The sequence below is a fragment of the Arachis ipaensis genome, chromosome B5, assembly GCF_059453495.1.
Source record: "Arachis ipaensis isolate K30076 ecotype BB chromosome B5, ASM5945349v1, whole genome shotgun sequence".
Classification (NCBI taxonomy): domain Eukaryota; kingdom Viridiplantae; phylum Streptophyta; class Magnoliopsida; order Fabales; family Fabaceae; genus Arachis; species Arachis ipaensis.
Window position 1 is genome coordinate 80054509 of NC_142440.1, and position 19130 is coordinate 80073638.

The window sequence follows — 19130 nt, forward strand, 5'->3', positions numbered from 1 at the left end:
GAGAGAAGTCGTGTGTTGAAAGCCATCGCGTGTTGCTGCCAGAGGTTCCATCGCAGCCAACCCATCGCGGGTAGTGTCGCCGCCGTCTCTGTTGGATTCCACCGTGGAGAAGAGAACGACGCGAGGGAGAGAGGAAGACAGAGCCGTGCGAGCCAGAGGAGGCACTGTCATCGTTGTTGTCGCGGCTGTGAGCATGAGGATCGAACAGAGGGGGAGAAACCGCGGACGAAGGGTGACGCTGGGCCTATCGTCGTCGTTGATGCTTCTCGGACTACCGCCGTTGCTAGAAGCCACCGCTGGAGCTGCCACCCACTTGTCACAGTGAGTTAGTTACTCTGCCATCGCTGGAGTTAGCCATTGTTGGAGCCGCCGTTGATGATTTTGATGCTTTTATGCTGCTTTCGAGTTATTGTGTTACTATTGAAGGAAGAGAACTCACTGGAATAACATCATCGGAGCTGTTGTTCAGTTGATGCCGCTGCCTGGGTTGATGCGATACAAGCCACCATTGATAGAGCTGCTCTGTTTAGTGATTTCTGCGAGTTTCGACATTAAGGTAGGGATTTTATTTGAAATTAAGCGTTTTTAATTTATGAATGCCAATAAAATTTAATGAATAACTGCGAATAATTTATAAATATTTTGTGTGATTAATTGATTGAATTGAACTTAGTTTGAGGTTGTGAAATTTGGATTAAGTTTGGTATTAAGATGATGTTTTAGTGTTTCAATTAGTTTATTGAGTTTAGGTTATGGTTGTGAATGTTACTGGGTTTTGTTGTTGTGAGTGATTAATTGATAAGATTAATTTTGGTTTTCGACTGTGACTGATATTGGTTTTCTAATTTTGATGGAATTGTTGAAAATTCTGATTTTATGTGATTATGCTAAATTGGTTGAGTTGTGGTTGTATCCTGATTATTGAGAATAAGTGCTTGCTGTTGATTTTAGTTATCTGATGTATCAGAATGGCTGTGAAATTGACTTATGACTGGGTAAAATTTGTTTTGGTGGTTATTGAAGGATTGGAACTTAAAGGATTAAACTGTCTTGAGAACCTGATTTTCTGAAATAATATAGTAACTTTAAGAGTATATAAATAATTCTGTAATGGCTGGACTAATTTTTTGTGTCATCATTTATTGATTCTGGTTATGGTTGTGAACTGTGACTACTTTTGTGGTTGTTATGATAATGATCAGTGGGTTGATTATTTTACTTAATCCTGATTAGTTGGGCTAGCTATGAGTACGTTATGTTTATGCTTTGATTATAGTAATATGTGAATTGAAGATTGCATGGTGAATGTTTGCTGGAGATTCTAATTTTGCTTGTTGGCAGTACATTGGATGTTGAATTGATTTTTGATAAGCTAGGTTTGAACTTGTGAATTGTAAAGAGATCATAAATCGATTGTTAAATTAATTCCTTAAAATCTGAATTGTAAACTAATGCAGTTATTTTAAAAGTATAAAGATAATTTGTAACAATTGGCAACTATATGAAGCTTAATTTTTGGGTGAACATAATAGTTGATTATAGGAGAACCAAGATTTTGTGAATAATACATATTTTTGTGTGTTTGGGTGTCAATATTGCTAAAATTCTAGTTAAGTTGGGTGATAATGTGTTTGGATATTTGGGGATGAGGAACTGTTAGTCTTTTGGTTAACATAATTTATGAATTGATGAGTTTGAAGTTGGATTGATGGATTATGTGAGAATTGCGAATTGTGAATTTTCTGATTGATTGAAAACCTTTTATTTGATATTTGTTAAGAAAAGGTAAATGAATTGTTGAGAAAGAGGGAACCCATAAGGGTGGCTAAGTCCGAGTTTTAGGGGAGGTGCTGCTAAATTTTTTATAAAATTGAGGTTTTGTTTGAAATATTTTGGATTTGGGAAACTGTGTTATTTGATTTATTAAGAACAGAATAAACTATGTTTCGATTTTGATTTATTTAAGAAAAAGGATTTTGTTATAAAGTTGATTTGAAGACGAAAAGAGTTATGGTTTGGGCTTGAAATATAGGATTACCTTTTAGGAGATTTGTGAATTTATAACATTTGAGTTGGAATAGTAAGAAAAAGATGATTTTCGAGTCTTTGGGAAGTTTGCAAACATGAGAAAGAGTTACTGAACAAGAGTGTGAAACTGATTTGGTTAAATTTGGGAAGTACCCATGAACTGAATGATCATTGATCTCGAGAAACCTATAAGTTGTTATTTGTTTTATATGTGGAAAACCCACGAATTGATAATTATTGATTACAGAAATAACCCACGAACTGTTGTATGTTGATCTCGGGTATAACCCACGAACTGAGGATCGTTGTTTACTGTGTATTGATCTTGGGTATAACCCACGAACTGAGGATCGCTGTGTTGTTATGTATTGATCTTGGGGAAACCCACGAACTCAGGATCTCTGTTCTGTTTGTGTTGATATCGGGGACGCCCACAAACTGAGGATCACTGTTTCCCCTTGTGCGTATATTATGGTGTCGAGCTTTGTGCCGACTGCCGGTAGTTACGAAGGAGTGGTAATCTTATCACCGACACGTATGCACTAAGGACACAAAGGGAAACCATATCTAGGAGTTGTTCCTAGGTAATGTCGGGCTGCAGGGTGTAAACCGACACGTGAGCTCATGGCCTGCTTAGGACAGACATGCATCATAATGTTTGTGCATTTACATTTGGTTGTGTTTGCTTGTATTGCCTCTCTGTAATTGTGTTGTTTGTCTTATTGTGACCTGTTTGTGTATTGAATTGAGTTTCTTACTTGTGCTAGTAGTTTGTAAATGTATTGAGATGATGAATTACTGTTCTTGTGGCTAAGAATCAATTTTGTGGCTGAGAGATATTTAATATGACAAGTTTTGTGATTGTGATCTATTTTGGCTTTAGAAATTTAAAGAAAGTAATTAACTATCTAAAGTAAGATTAAAAAGTATTTTCAAGTGTTTGACAAGAATAGTTTTATTAAGTAAATTATTTGCATGTTAACCATTACTTTTAAGGCATTTTCATTCCATACTGAGAATGTGTGGTTTGTTCTCACCCCAAAATGTTTCACCCTTTCAGTGACACAGGTTCGAAGAATTAGTTTGAAGCTGCGGGCGATTATAGAATTTATTTATGAGTTAAGTTTCTTTCATAGAATTCCCTCGCCTTTGTTAATTAAGATTTTATTTTATACAGAGGGATAGGAGTTGTGTCTGAGTTTCATTTAAATTCTCTTGTATAATGTTTATTATTATTAATAATTATATGATTATTATTACTTGGTGATGTTTGATATATGATTTTGATAAATAAAAACAAAATTTTTTGGAATTTTCCTAAAAATTGAAACACAGAATCGAACTAAAAGCTCAATATTAAATAGTTAATAAGAGAAATAGGTTAGTAACGCCTTACTTTTGGTATGATCATGACGTACAAGAAGATGAGTCGTTACAGGAGGCATGACAGTGGTTTATAATAAAAAGAATGAACTGATTCCTACAAGGACAGTTACAGGGTGGCGTATGTGCATTGACTATAAAAGACTTAATGACGCCACCAGGAAAGATCACTTTCCTTTACCCTTCATTGACCAAATACTAGAAAGACTAGCAAGTCATGCTTTTTATTCTTTCCTGGATGGATATTCCGGGTACAATCAAATAGCAGTAGATCCATAGAATCAAGAGAAAACAGCATTCACATGCCCATCTGGCGTGTTTGACTACAGACGAATGCCATTTGGCCTGTGCAATGCACCTGCCACCTTTCAGAGATGTATGCTATCCATTTTCTCTAATATGGTAGAGAAGTTCCTTGAAGTGTTCATGGATGACCACTCTATTTTTGGAGACTCATTTGACTCCTGCCTTGATCATTTGGCCCGAGTTCTGAAAAAATGTCAAGAGACAAACCTAATTTTAAACTGGAAAAAATGCCACTTCATGGTGACTGAAGGCATTGTTCTTGGACATAGGATTTCAAAAAAGGGAATAGAAGTTGATCAAGCTAAGGTGGAAGTGATTGAACTATTGCCACCACCAACTAATGTCAAGGCAATCAGAAGTTTCCTAGGACATGCAGGATTTTACAGGTGGTTCATAAAAGATTTCACTAAAATCACAAAACCCCTGTGTAATCTCTTGGCCACTGATGTTCCATTTGTCTTTGACCAAGAATGCCTGCATGCCTTTGAAACTTTGAAAGCCAAGCTTATCACGACTCTTATTATCTCTGCACCCAATTAGGACTTGCCATTCGAACTAATGTGTGATGCTAGTGATCATGCCATTGGTACATTTTTGGGGCAGAGACATGACAAGCTTCTGCATGTTATTTACTATGCTAGTCATGTACTAAATGATGTGTAGAAAAACTATACTACTACAGAAAAGGAGCTACTTGTAGTGGTTTATGCCATTGACAAGTTCAGATCCTACCTAGTAGGATCTAAGGTCATTATCTACACTGACCATGCCGCTCTAAAGTATCTCCTCACTAAGCAGGACTCTAAGCCTAGACTCATAAGATGGGTATTACTCCTGCAGAAGTGTGATATAGAAATTAAAGACAGAAAAGGCATAGAGAATCAAGTGGTTGACCACTTGTCTAGGATTGAACCAGTAGCAGGGACTTCTCCTCCCTCTACTGACATATCCGAATCCTTTCCAAATGAGCAACTTGGTTTGCAGACATTGTAAATTACAAGGCTATAAGGTTCATTCCTAAAGAGTATAATAGGCAGCAAGCCTGAAAACTCATGCATGATGCAAAGTACTAATTGTGGGATGAACCATACCTCTTTGAGAGATGCTTGTAGAACCTATGCACAATTACTCAAGAGGGGGGGTGAATTGAGTATTGCAACAACAATGAATCTTTTTGCGAAAGTTAAAGACAATATACAAAAGTGTTATTGTACTAGTATTTTTCCAAGAGCTTAACTCAATTGCTAAGCATTTATAAGGAGCTTTTACTTTCCAATAGACACCAACTCAAATAAATTGATCAAGCTTTTCACCAATCGGACTTAAGCTATTCCTTAAGTACTTATGAAGCTACTTTTCGATCACAATTTATTTGCTCAAAGGTAAAAGACAATAATATTGAAGAGATGAGTTTGGAGAGATGCAAACGCTATTTAGAGTGGTTCGGCACAATCCTTGTCCTACGTCCACTTTCTTTCTCAATCGCTATTGAGAAGTTCCACTATTGCCAAGCTTCAAGGTGCTCGCGCAAAACCTTTTACAATCCAAGTCCTTAGTTTCTAACACCTCACGGTATATGATCACCACTCGTATACTAACCCACTCCACTTAGAGATTCCTTCTCTAAGATTTGCCTTGAGTACTTAGTATACTTCTTTGGTATCCTCACCGACTATAGTGTTTATAACTCTTGACTCAACCTTGGAGATCACACTCCATTTTACAAAGTGTTACAAGAAAACAATTCTCAAAGAATTGTTGAGATGAAATGAGTACTCTCTAGAAGAGTGTATGATTACAAGTTTAGCACTATTGAACCAATTGATATTGCTCTCTCAAATTGTGTATTATAACACCTTAAAAATGTGTAGAATGAAAGAATATGAACAAGATAGTTTGCAAATACTCACATATGTGAAATAAGGCTTCAATCCATCTATTTATAGACTCCCCAAACCTTAGAAACGTTGGGGAGTTAATAGGATGGAGCCGTTTTGTTAAAACTAGCCGTTTTTTATGTTTTTGAATCATTTGCATCGATGCATAACACTTTGCATCGATGCAAATGTGTCTTTGAAGCTGAAATTTGAATTTTCAGCTAGGTTGCATCGATGCAAACATCTTTGCATCGATGCAACAAGTCGTTGCATGCTTTGCATCGATGCAAGATGAGTGTGCATCGATGCAAACCTTAAAGAATGGTTTAAAATCACTTCAAAATACTTAGGATTGATCTCAAACTTGTTGGAGTCAATTCCTATGCTTTTGTACCTTTGAAAACAAGTTTTTAAACCATTTGGCTAGCATCAAATTGCAAGATGTGCATCAAAACATTTTGTGAGTGTGTGTTGAGAGATTTAGCAATTGGTTCTTAACAAGAAGTTACCTAAGTCCTAAGACACTATACTTGTCTTCAAATGTTGTGGACTTGAGTTTCTTGTTGTTGTTGTGTTGCTTTCAACTTTTCATTCCTCAACGTTGAATGTTGGTTGATCTTTCAACATGCTTGTTCATTCAAGTTGTTTGTTGGTTTGTCTTTCATGTCGTTTGTTGGTTTGTCATTCATCAAAACCTACGAATACAAACTTCGCATACAAGCAACATGATTTACAATTTCCCCCTTTTTGATAATGACAAACCAATTTTGAGGATATGCATTTATAAATGATTTTGAAAGCAACAATAATGCACTTTGTTTTATAGAAAGCTTTGGAGAAGACTTCACAAAAAAATTTTGCAGGAGTTCCCCCTAAATATGTGCATTTGTTCCCTTAAAGGGCGTTTATCAAAGAAGACGATTTAGATATCAAAAGTTTTTGCTTAGCGGAAGTCTTTTTGAAATAATTGTTTCGCAAACTTATTTCTTCTTTTCAAATCCTCAAACTTCTTCTTTTTCAAAAGTTCAAAACTTCAAATATCCTCAAACTTCTCTTCCCCCTTTTGACATTATCAAAAAGAAAGGAGTTTGAAATGAGTCATAGAAGCATGCATAAAACAATGAATTTTTTTTTTTAAGTTCAATTTCTTTATTAATTTCAAGGATGAGATATATTAAAGCATGCATAATTCCCCCTAAATAAGTGAAATATATTAAAGCATGCACATTAACTTAAAATAGGGGTACCAATCCTATTTTGAGTTATTCACCAAATAAGCATACAAGCATTAATCATTAAACAAATTTATGAAGGAAATATCAAAGTATTTAAACCATAATAGAAATCCTTAGCTTACTAGGAGTTAGTTTAACAATTCATATAATCAAATAAACTATTATAAACTTCAATTTGTTGATCCTCCATTGTTTATAATCTTTAAATTCTTCAATCTACCTCAAGATTAATCACTCATTCATCAACTCATAAACCTACAAAACAATGGCTAATTGGATATCTCCAATGCTTAAGTTAGTAAGAGATACAAAAATAGTAATATAAATGCAATGAATTCAAACAAATCATATTAGATTAGAATCCAAGATACCAAGTTCATTTCGGATGTTAAAAAAACTTTCTTTACATAAAGGTTTAGTGAAGATGTCCGCTAGTTGTTTACTAGTTTCGACAAATTCAATAACCACATCACCCTTTTCAACATGGTCTCTTATGAAGTGATGTCTAATCTCAATATGCTTGGTTCTTGAATGTTGAACCGGATTCTTGGTTAAATTTATTGCACTAGTATTATCACATTTGATAGGAATGTGATCAAGCATGAGTCCATAGTCCACAAGTTGTTGTTTCATCCATAAAATTTGGGCGCAACAACTACCGGCGGCTACATACTCGGCTTCGGCGGTAGACAAGGCTACACTTACTTGTTTCTTACTATGCCATGAAACAAGAGAGTTTCCTAGCAAGTGACAAGTGCCGCTAGTGCTTTTCCTATCCAATTTGCAACCGGCGAAATCGGAATCGGAATAACCAATCAAATCACAAGTGGATCCTTTTGGATACCACAATCCAACATTTAATGTTCCTATGAGATACTTCATAATCCTTTTCACCGCACTTAAGTGAGATTCCTTAGGATTAGCTTGGTATCTCGCACACATGCATACACTAAACATGATATCTGGCCTACTTGCCGTTAGATAAAGTAATGATCCTATCATGCCTCTATACTTCTTTACATCTATGTTTTTACCTTGTTCATCTTTGTCAAGGTAGCAAGTAGTGCTCATTGGTGTGTCCATTGCCTTAGCATTGTCCATTCCAAATCTTTTGAGCAATTCCTTGCAATATTTGGTTTGGCCAACGAAAGTTCCTTCTTTTCCTTGTTTGATTTGAAGACCAAGGAAGAAGTTGAGTTCGCCCATCATGGAAATTTCAAATTCACTTTGCATGAGGTTTGAGAAAAACTTGCAAAGTGATTCGTTAGTTGAACCAAATATTATGTCATCGACGTAAACTTGTACCAAAAGGATATTTTTGTTTTCAATCATGATAAATAAAGTTGTATCAACCTTCCCTCTTCTAAAACCCTTTTCTATTAAAAACTTGCTCAAACGTTCATACCAAGCTCTTGGAGCTTGTTTAAGACCATAAAGAGCTTTCTTGAGTTTAAAAACATGATTAGGATTTTCATAATCCTCAAAACCGGGAGGTTGTTCAACATATACTTCTTCTTGAATGAAACCATTAAGAAAGGCACTCTTAACATCCATTTGATAAAGTTTGAAGTTATAAGAGGATGCAAAAGCAAGTAACATCCTAATAGCTTCTAATCTAGCTACGGGAGCATAAGTTTCGTCATAATCAATGCCTTCCTCTTGATTATAACCTTTAGCTACTAATCTAGCTTTGTTTCTAACAATTGTACCATTTTCATCGAGTTTATTTCTAAAAACCCATTTTGTTCCTACAATTGTTTGATTACTTGGTTTAGGCACCAATTCCCAAACGTCATTTCGTTTGAATTGGTTAAGCTCCTCTTGCATTGCCATAGCCCAATGTTCATCATCAATTGCGGACTCAATGGTAGATGGTTCAATTTGAGAAACAAAAGCACTATATGTAAATAAATTTCTAAAAGTAGATCGAGTTGTTACCCCTTTCGAAACATCACCAATGACGTTGTCTAGAGGATGATCCTTTGAAGTACGCCAGTCCTTTGGAAGTGCATTTATTTGTGCGTGTGATGGTTCAATTTCTTCAACTTGAACACTATCCTTTGTTGAGCTTGTAGAGGCTTCATTTAAATCTTTTTCTTTGTCTTCACCATTCAAATTTAGTGAATCAAAGTTTTCTACATTTTCATCAAAATCTTTTCTAGCACAACAACGGTTAGTTTCATCAAAAGCGACATGAATACTTTCTTCCATAGTCATGATGCGTTTATTATATACTCTAAAAGCTTTGCTAGTTAAAGAGTAGCCTAAGAAGATTCCTTCATCAGCCTTAGCATCAAATTTGCCTAAGTTATCTTTTCCATTATTTAGAATAAAGCATTTACAGCCAAAGACGTGAAGGTGGGAAATATTTGGCTTTCTTCCTTTGTACAATTCGTACGGTGTTTTCTTAAAAATAGGTCGAATGATAATCCTATTCATAACATAACACGCGGTACTAACCGCATCCGCCCAAAAGTACTTAGGAATATTAGCCTCATTGAGCATAGTTCTCGCCATTTCTTCTAAATGACGATTTTTCCTTTCAACCACACCATTTTGTTGTGGTGTTCTAGGAGAGGAAAAATTATGCTCAATGCCATTTTCTTCACAAAAAGTTTCAAAAAGATTGTTTTCAAATTCTCCACCATGATCACTTCTAATAGATGATATATGCAAATTCTTTTCATTTTGAATAACTTTGGCTAATCTTTTGAATGCTCGAAATGCATCACTCTTGTTTGCTAGGAACAAGGTCCATGTAAATCGAGAGTAATCATCAACAATAACTAAAGCATAGTAATTGCCACCAAAGCTCATAGTCCTAGAAGGACCAAATAAATCCATGTGCAAAAGTTGTAATGGCCTTGTTGTTGAAACAATGTTTTTGGATTTAAAAGAGGCCTTTACTTGTTTTCCCTTTTGACATGCGTCGCAAAGGACGTCTTTTTCAAAACGTAGCTTTGGTAAGCCAATTACTAACTCTTTAGAGACCAACTTGCTAAGATGGTCCATGTTAGCATGAGCTACTCTACGATGCCATAACCAAGTTTTATCATTTTTACTAACAAGGCATTTCACATCATTTGAGGAAACTTCATTTAGATTAATCATGTATACATTGTCAACACGGTGCCCAATTAGCACAATTTCATTAGTGTCTTGCCTTTTTATCAAACAACATTTTGAATCAAAGGTGACTAAGTTTCCTTTGTCACAAAGTTGGCTAACACTAATGAGATTATGTTTGAGACCTTTGACAAGTATAACATTATCTATGGAGGTAGAAGAATTTTTACCAACTTTTCCAACGCCGATTACTTTGCCGGTGTTGTTGTCTCCATAGATCACATTTCCTCCGTTTGTAGGCTCTATTGCGGTGAACTTTGATTCATCGCCGGTCATGTGTTTGGAGCATCCACTATCAACATACCAATTTGTATCCTTAGCTCCAACACGTACCTACAAAACAATTAAAATTGGGATTTAGGTACCCAAGTGAATTTGGGTCCTTGATGGTTAGTATGAGCATAATGCCCATAAGGTGCCCATCTCGTATCTAGACTACGAAAGTTTATATGTTTAATTCTAGTAAAGCATACGGGTGCTATATGACCTACTTTATTACAATAATGACATATGACATTTGGATTATGCATCCTATGCATGTTTCTAAATGGTTGCCTAGGTTGTTTCCTAAATGCAACATCTTTTGATCTATATGCATTGTGATTATAATTTCTAAATGAAGCATGTTGAGGAGGATGTTTAAAGGCTTCATTCCTTTTAGGCATGCTTGCCTTTTGGGCTTGCGGTTGCCTAATAGGAGTTTTAGTATTTTTAAATTTTCCTTTTTCAAAACCTAAACCTTCCTTATTATGAACATGCTTTTGGTTTTTCAACATTTTATCTAAGTTCTTTGAAGATTCATTGAACTTAGCTAAAGTGTTCTTAAGATTTGTAATTTCATTTTCATGCATTTTACAAGATTTGTATGGATCACTACTTGTGCTACACTTATCTTTTCCAAGATTGATATTCTCGTTTTTCAACATCTCATTTTGTTTTAAAAGATCCATATTCTTTTTCTTTAGGAGAGAATAATCTTGGGTAAGTTTTGTGTACACCTCAAGTAAGGCATCATATTCATCTTGTAAATTAAAAGAAGTGGAGTTGTCATTACTAACCTTTTCTTCGCTTGCCATTAAGCAAAGATTTGCAACCTCGTCGTCATCGGAGTCGGATTCATCCTCGTTCTCCCATGATATGTATGCTTTCTCCTTCTTCTTAAATTTCTTGTTTTTGTCCTCCTTTTGAAGTTTTGGACAATTGGGTTTAATGTGTCCAACTTCTCCACACTCATAGCATTTTGGTACCTTTGTTTTGCTCTTGAAGTTTTTCTTCATTGCAAACTTATTGAATCTTTTTAATAAGAGTGCAAATTCTTCATCTCCTTCTTCTTCATTATCATCACTCTCTTCTTGTAGTGATGTTGTTTTAAGGGCGAGACTTTTCTTCTTGCTTTCTTCACCTTTTTGTCTATTTAGCATAGTCATTTCATAGGTGAGAAGATTACCTCGTAGTTGATCAAATGTAAGTTGATCATAGAGCCTTCCTTCCACAATGGCGTTCACTTTGGAGTTCCATTTTGGTGTAAGGCTTGTAAGCACCTTGGTCACAATTTGTTTATCATTGTATTTTGTGCCAAGCATGCTTAGGTTGTTGAAGATCTTGGAGAGTCTTTCAAGAGCTTCTTCAATGCTCTCTTCATCTTTCATTTTAAAATTTTCCCATTCATGAACCAACATAAATACCTTTGATTCTTTAACGTGGTCGGTTCCTTCGTAAGTGATTTGGAGTTTATCCCAAATCTCTTTAGCGGTTTCACATGTAGAGATCTTCATATAATCATGCTCGTTAAGTGCACAATGAATGAAGTTGATGGCTTTATCATTCATTGCCACTTTCTTCCAATCATCGTCACTATATTCATTTTCTCCTTTCGGTACTTGCTTTAGGACGGAGACTTCTCCTTCTTTAGCGCTTGTTGTCTTTGTTGGAATGTGATTTCCATTCTCAATCACTTTCCAAATTCTCACATCTTGAGAACGGATCCAAATTCTCATCTTATTTTTCCAATAAGAGTAATTTGTTCCGCTAAAAAGAGGAGGTCTAGCGGTTGAGTTACCTTCACTAGTGTTGTTGTTGTTAAAGCTTGTGCTTGCCATGATCTTTTCCCTTAAACGGTTAAGTCTTTCAAAGGGTTAAGCTCTGATGCCACTTGTAGAACCTATGCACAATTACTCAAGAGGGGGGGTGAATTGAGTATTGCAACAACAATGAATCTTTTTGCGAAAGTTAAAGACAATATACAAAAGTGTTATTGTACTAGTATTTTTCCAAGAGCTTAACTCAATTGCTAAGCATTTATAAGGAGCTTTTACTTTCCAATAGACACCAACTCAAATAAATTGATCAAGCTTTTCACCAATCGGACTTAAGCTATTCCTTAAGTACTTACGAAGCTACTTTTCGATCACAATTTATTTGCTCAAAGGTAAAAGACAATAATATTGAAGAGATGAGTTTGGAGAGATGCAAACGCTATTTAGAGTGGTTCGGCACAATCCTTGTCCTACGTCCACTTTCTTTCTCAATCGCTATTGAGAAGTTCCACTATTGCCAAGCTTCAAGGTGCTCGCGCAAAACCTTTTACAATCCAAGTCTTTAGTTTCTAACACCTCACGGTATATGATCACCACTCGTATACTAACCCACTCCACTTAGAGATTCCTTCTCTAAGATTTGCCTTGAGTACTTAGTATACTTCTTTGGTATCCTCACCGACTATAGTGTTTATAACTCTTGACTCAACCTTGGAGATCACACTCCATTTTACAAAGTGTTACAAGAAAACAATTCTCAAAGAATTGTTGAGATGAAATGAGTACTCTCTAGAAGAGTGTATGATTACAAGTTTAGCACTATTGAACCAATTGATATTGCTCTCTCAAATTGTGTATTATAACACCTTAAAAATGTGTAGAATGAAAGAATATGAACAAGATAGTTTGCAAATACTCACATATGTGAAATAAGGCTTCAATCCATCTATTTATAGACTCCCCAAACCTTAGAAACGTTGGGGAGTTAATAGGATGGAGCCGTTTTGTTAAAACTAGCCGTTTTTTATGTTTTTGAATCATTTGCATCGATGCATAACACTTTGCATCGATGCAAATGTGTCTTTGAAGCTGAAATTTGAATTTTCAGCTAGGTTGCATCGATGCAAACATCTTTGCATCGATGCAACAAGTCGTTGCATGCTTTGCATCGATGCAAGATGAGTGTGCATCGATGCAAACCTTAAAGAATGGTTTAAAATCACTTCAAAATACTTAGGATTGATCTCAAACTTGTTGGAGTCAATTCCTATGCTTTTGTACCTTTGAAAACAAGTTTTTAAACCATTTGGCTAGCATCGAATTGCAAGATGTGCATCAAAACATTTTGTGAGTGTGTGTTGAGAGATTTAGCAATTGGTTCTTAACAAGAAGTTACCTAAGTCCTAAGACACTATACTTGTCTTCAAATGTTGTGGACTTGAGTTTCTTGTTGTTGTTGTGTTGCTTTCAACTTTTCATTCCTCAACGTTGAATGTTGGTTGATCTTTCAACATGCTTGTTCATTCAAGTTGTTTGTTGGTTTGTCTTTCATGTCGTTTGTTGGTTTGTCATTCATCAAAACCTACGAATACAAACTTCGCATACAAGCAACATGATTTACAATGCTCAGATGGAATAATCCAACGATGTGTGTCTGATGAAGAGGCACAGAGAATCCTATGGCATTGCCATGGCTCAGACTATGGAGGACACTTTGGAGGTGAGCAGACAGCCACCAAAGTTCTCTAGAGTGGCTTCTACTGGCCTACTCTCTTTAAGGACTCTAGAGAGTTTGTCCGTAACTGTGATAGTTGCAAAGGGCTGGGAATCTCCCTTATGGTCATGGCATGCCTCAGCAAGGAATCCTAGAGGCTGAGTTGTTTGACGTGTGGGGTATAAATTTCATGGGACCCTTCCCACCTTCATACTCAAACACCTACATCCTTGTGGCGGTAGACTATGTGTCTAAATGGGTTGAAGCAATAGCATCACCCACTAATGACACCAGAGTAGTAATGAAGTTCCTCCAAAAGAACATCTTCCGCAGATTTGGCATCCCTAGGACACTAATTAGTTATGGAGGTACTCATTTTTGCAACAGACAGTTGGATTCTGTCTTAAGCCGTTATGGAGTTTGCCACAAAGTAGCAATACCGTATCATCCCCATATAAATGGGCAAGCTAAAGTCTCAAATAGAGAACTAAAGCAAATTCCAAAGAGGACAGTAAGTACCTCTAGAAAGGATTGGGTAAGAAAGCTTAACGATGCTCTGTGGGCATACAAAACAGCTTTTAAAACCCCCATTTGAACTTCACCATATCAGCTGGTATTTGGGAAGTCCTGTCATTTGCCAGTGAAACTAGAACACAAGGCCTATTGGGCTACTAGATTCCTCAACGTTGATGTTAAAGCAGCTGGAGAGAAACGACTGCTCCAACTAAATGAGTTGGATGAATTCCGCTTAGCTGCATTTGAAAATGCAAAGATCTATAAGGAAAAGGCAAAAAGGTGGCATGACAGGAAGATATCTTTCAGAGTCTTTGAACCAGGACAGAAGGTCCTGCTCTTCAACTCAAGACTCAAATTATCCCTGGTAAACTCAAATCCCGCTGGAAGGGACCGTATGTGAATACCAGTGTATCACCTTACGGGCACATAGAACTTCAAGGTAAAGAAAACAGGTTCACTATCAATGGACAGAGGGTTAAGCATGACCTTGAAGGAGATACAGAGCCAGGAGGCTCAACACTATTACTAAGTTAAGTACAGTGAAGTCCAACGGAAGACATTAAAGAAGTGCTTGTTGGGAGGCAACCCAATGATCAATTATATATTATTTTCTAATTTTCTAATCATTTTTGTTTTAATTAGTTTTTCCTTATAATTGGTTTTTAATTAATTTGATTTTAATGTTAGTGATCATGAACAGTGCTTAAACAGAGGCAGAATAATGTAGAATAACAAACAGAATACCCTGGAGAAGGGATCTCCCTGGTGTTAAACGCCAGAAAGAGGTGATAATTCGGCGTTCAAATGCCCATGAAGGCAGCAAGCCTGCCGTTAAACGCTAGCAAGGGAGCCCTGACTAGGCATTTAACGCCTAAAGAGGAGCACAAGCCAGGTGTTAAACGCCAGTCAAGAGGCCCTGCCTAGGCGTTTAACGCCCACAGGGGAGCACAAGCCTGGCGTTTAACGCCCAATGGGGAGCATAATCCAAGTGTTAAACGCTAGTCAGGGAGCCCTGACTGGGCATTTAACGCCCAAGAAGGAGGAGCAATATGGCGTTAAACGCCAGAATGCGGGCATTCTGGGCATTTAAACGCCACCAAGACAGCATGGAGGTAATTTCAAAATTCTTATCTTTTCTTTATTCAATCTATCTTTTCAAATTCAATTTCAAATTCTTTGATTTTTAAATTAAATCTTGTTCAAATATTTCAATTTCAATTTAATTTCAAATTTAACATATTTTCAAATCTTTTTCAAAATTTCATCTTTTTCAACTTGTTTTCAAATCCTTTTAAAATCTTTTCTTATCTTTAGTAATTCTTGTTCATATCTTGTATTTAACTTTAAAATCTTTTCTATCTTATCTTTTATATCTTTTATATCTTAATCATATCTTTTTCTTATTTAACAACTTATCTTTTCTATCTTTTTCAAAACTTCTTTATCTTTCTTCAAAGATTATTTTCGAAAATCCACCCCCTCCTTATATATATATATATATATATATGTGTGTGTGTGTGTGTGTGTGTGTGTGTGTGTGTGTGTGTGTGTGTGTGCCCGTGCCCCTCTCCCTCACTCACTATCTCTCATTGAATTTTCTATTCTCCTCTTCTCTTCTACTTCACTTTTCTTCTTCTTCTTTTCTTACGTTTTGCTCGAGGACGAGCAAATCTTCTAAGTTTGGTGTGGAAGGAGCCATGTTCTCTCATCAAAAATTCAAATTCCATGGCTCCAAAAAGTGGCAAGGCTGCCCCAAAGAACAAAAAAGAAGATAATTCAACAATTATTTTCAAACCTGTTCGATTCCTTACCAAGAAATATGAAGAACATTATCATAAAAAAATCAGTAAAAGGCCAGTGATCCCTGAGGTGGGATTCAAATTAGGAGAAGAAGAATACCTAGAGATCCAAGAGCAAATTCAAAGGAGAGGCTGGGAGATTCTAGCTAATCCCGAGATCACTGTTGGATACAACATGATCCATGAATTCTATGCAAATCGGTGGATGACAGATAAGCAAAAGAAAGATGGAACAACATTCCATACTTTTTGCACCATGGTCAGAGGGAAGATCATCTATTTTCATCTGGATAGGATGAGAGAGATCTTTAAATTACCGTTACAAAGGGATGACCCTGAATCCTACAACAGGAGGGTGGTAGCCAAGCCTAAGCTGGATCAAGTCCTAGAGGAGATATGCCTGCCTGGGACTCAATGGATTGAGAATGCAAAAAGCTAGCCAAACCAGCTGAAAAGGCCGAACCTCAAGCCAATTTCTAGAGGATGGCTAGACTTCATTGGGCATTCTATACTCCCACAAGTAACCACTCTGAAGTCACTATTCCAAGAGCTGTGATGATTCACTGCATCATGATGGGGAATGAGGTAGAAGTCTACCAAATAATCCCCTGTGAGATCTACAAGCTGGCAAACAAAATGTCTACTAATGCAATGCTAGCATATCCAAATCTCATATTTTGCTTATGCCAAGAGGCTAAGGTTCTGATCCATGTGGACAACTTTATTCCAGTGGTAAGCCCAATCACCAAGCAGGTGATGGAGAATTCCAAGATAGAAGAGGATCATCCCAAAAGGAAGGCACCTGAGCCTCCCCAAGAGATTCCTCCAATTGAGAATTGGGACCAGCTGAAGGCATCTGTGATGCACTTGCAAAGCACCTTGGATCAACTCAGAGAGGAGCAGAAAGATCAGACTAGAATGATTTACAAACTGATCAAGGAGCAAGAGAAGCAGGGGCGTGAAATTGAGGAGCTGAAGCACCAGAAGCTCTCCCTTGAAGAGCCCAGCGCCCCTCAAGTTGAAGAGCCCAGCGCCCCTCAAACTGAAGGTTGTTGAGTTTCAATTATGTGATTATTCCAATTTCTGTTTCAACTATTTTCATCCTAATTTAGAGTTGCATGATCACTAGTAATATTTAAGTCTTTATTTTTATGTCTTTTAAATTTTTAGAATTAAATAAGAATTAGAATTAATTAATTTTCATTTTTCCAATTAGCCATCAAATTATTCCTCTTATCATCATTAAACATGAATAAAATAGTGGATTTTTTTAGAAGAATTAAAGATGCATAATTTTCGAGTTCTACAATAAAGAATAGTTCAATTATTTTGATGTGGTGGCATTGCTTTTGTTTTCTGAATGCATGAATAAACAGTGCATATTAGAAGTTGGAATTTTAGAATGTTGGCTCTTAAAAGAATAAGGAAAAACGAGAAGTATTATTGGTAATCTGAAAAATCCAAAAATTGATTCTTGAAGCAAGAAAAAGCAGCAAAAAAAAGAAGAAAAAGCCAATAAACCTTTAAACCAAAAGGCAAGGGTAAAAGGATCCAAGGCTTTGAGCATCAGTGGTTAGGAGGGCCTAAAGGAAATAAAATCCTGGCCTAAGCTGCTCAACTAAGCTGTCCCTAACCATGTGCTTGTGGCGTGAAGGTGTCAAGTGAAAAACTTGAGATTGAGGGGTTAAAGTCGTGATTCAAAGCAAAAAGAGTGTGCTTAAGAACTCTGGACACCTCTATCTGGGAATTCTAGCAAAGCTGAATCACAATCCGAAAGGGTTCACCCAGGTAAAGTGTCTGTGGCATTTATGTATCCGGTGGTAATACTGGAAAATAAAGTGCTTAGGGCCACAGCCAAGACTCTAAAAAGCTGTGTTCAAGAATAAAAAATAGCTAAACTAAGAGAGTCAATAATATTATCCGGATTCTAAGTTCCTAAAGATGCCAACACTTCTGAGTTTTAATGGATAGTGACATGCCAAAGCTATTCAGAAGCAAAAAGCTACTAAGTCCTTCTCATCTAATTGAAACTGAGCTTCATTGAAAACTCTGAACTTTATTATATCTTGCTCTTCTTTTCATCCTATTTTGTTTTTAGTTTCTTGGGGACAAGCAACTGTTTAAGTTTGGCATTGTTTTCATATAGTTTTCAACATATTTTGTTTAGTTTTGATTATGTTTTCATATGTTTTAGTGTTAAATTCACATTTTTGGATTCTATTTTGAGTTTGTGTGTTTTTGTTCAATTTTAGGTATTTTTTGGCTAAAATTGAGGAGCTGGAGCAAAAGTCTAATTCAGAGACAGAGAAAGCACTGCAGATGCTGTCCGGATATGACCTCCTTGCACTCAGAAGAACTTTCTGGAGCTACAGAAGTCCAAATGGAGCATTCTCAATGGCTATGGAAAGTAGACTTCCAGAGCTTTCCAGTAGTGTATAATAGTCTATACTTTGCTTCAAATTAGAAGGCCCAAAACTGGCGTTGAACGCCAGCCTCCTGCCCCCTTCCAAGCGTCCAGCGCCCAAGGAGCAGAGACCAGCATCCAAACACCCAAAGAAGACCCCCTAGCCAATGTTCAACGCCCTATAGGCCTCTTAGTACATGGATCTCATCAAAGCTCAACCCAAACACTCACCAAGTGGGCCCCAGAAGTGGATTTTAGCACTAAAAAGACTGTTTTACCCTTTCTTATGTAATCCTTAGTTATTAGTTTAGTATTTAAAGAACTTTTACATTTTCCATTAGGGAGGGTGCACACATATTTTCGTTTACCATTGTATTTCCTATCAGTATGAGTTTTTAAACCTCCTAGGATGAGGGGAGGAGCCCTGCTGAGTTCTATTAATTAATAAAAGTATTACTGTTTTTCTTCAATCCGTGTTTGATTTAATTCTAAGATGTATATTAGTTCTTCAAAATGGTAAATAGGATGGACTGTGACAACCAGCTCCGTTCATCATACTAAGATCACGTGCCTGACAACCACCCGTGTCTACTTAGGTTCGTGTGAATACGTAACTGGAAAGCATGAACCGCGAGCTTGATTATACATCTCTCAGACAGCTAATCCACGACTTCGTTGGGGACTTATTAAGACACCAGTTCAGCAG